This window comes from Branchiostoma floridae, chromosome 6, assembly GCF_000003815.2.
Source record: "Branchiostoma floridae strain S238N-H82 chromosome 6, Bfl_VNyyK, whole genome shotgun sequence".
In the NCBI taxonomy this organism is placed as follows: Eukaryota; Metazoa; Chordata; class Leptocardii; order Amphioxiformes; family Branchiostomatidae; genus Branchiostoma; species Branchiostoma floridae.
In genome coordinates this window covers 19,841,900-19,843,251 of record NC_049984.1, presented here as the reverse complement: position 1 = coordinate 19,843,251, position 1,352 = coordinate 19,841,900, and positions in this window count along the sequence as shown.

Below are 1,352 nucleotides of genomic sequence, written 5' to 3'. Positions count from 1 at the left end.
CCCGTAGTATGCCTTTAATGATTGCCTTATACCTTAAATTGTTGAATTGGTCTTCCTGCTGTAGTTGCTCTGTCTTCTGGCTACCATAGTTATCTGTTCTATGTACTTGATCATAATGATGTACCCGTTCTCCGAGTGACGAGAAGGAGATGTCCCGATACTGAGACAACCCGGACAGATGGTTTGTTGCATCCAGGACATCCGCCAGCAAGTGGAGGAGGGCCACACAGCCAGTAAGCTGCTCAGTTGCTGGTGGATGCCGATGGCGCTTGGATCTCCATATGCTGGAATCATAGAATACAGTGTAACTGTTATGTGTTGGTCTGCATATTGATTTTTTTTTTACTTTGTTTCATATCTTACCACTTGAACTCGGCCAACCTGTTGGTAGATATTCCCAATCAGTGGGCGTTCTGGATTGTCTGGATGTTTTTGGCTGCTTGTGAGACAGCCTTGTGCAGTCGGTGGCATACACAGTGGATACACAGTTGTCACGATGAAGCATGCCAGTGTCACCATTTATGTCACTGGCCATCACGGCAGCCCCATCAATGCCAACTCCTAGTACCTGTTCAGCACTGTTTGTCAGAAGGGGAGAGGGGTTCTCGCTAAATTATAAAAGAGACAGGTGAGCACAGCTTATCTGTCGGATGGCTTTGGGCAGCTTCCTGGTACATAGCTAAGCGCTTCCACCTGTGCACACTGTTCAACTTGAGGTGGCTCTGGTAGGCGTGGCACCAGTCGGGCGAGATGTAGCACCAATTAGGGGAGGCGGTCACCAGTCTGGTGAGATGTGACACCAGTCGGGCGGATCAGCCTGGTCGCCATTCTCCTCTGGTCAGTGTATGGCCATTTTATAACCCCACGCACTCTGTTTATATGCATCAAACGTAGTTGGGTCTATCCAGGATCCACTGTCGCATGGTATTTCCGCACTTGTCCATTCCTGGTGATGCTTTTTTTGTGAGACAGGATATGTTGTGTTTCACAGTGACCGCTCGAGACCATCTAGGCGGCCGGGACTTAGGTCGTGGTGGGACTCGAGGTGCGAAAGAAAAGCTGTGCTCACCTGTCTCATAAGCTCTCCGCTCTTCTCATACTTGTGCGCTTTCTTCTCGATGGGTTTGAGTCTCTTCGTAGCTTCGCGTTCCTTGACATACTCCTAGAATATTACGTAGGCATCTTGAGCATCCAGGAATGTCAACGACTCCGGTAACCTGAGTAGGTCATAGATCCGGCTGTCTGCCATCTGGGCGCAAGGCCAGGGGACGCCGCGTTTCCATCTTGAAAGCTTGGACAGCGGGCGTCCGACGATGCGTCGTATCAAAACTAACGAAAATTTAAAACTATAA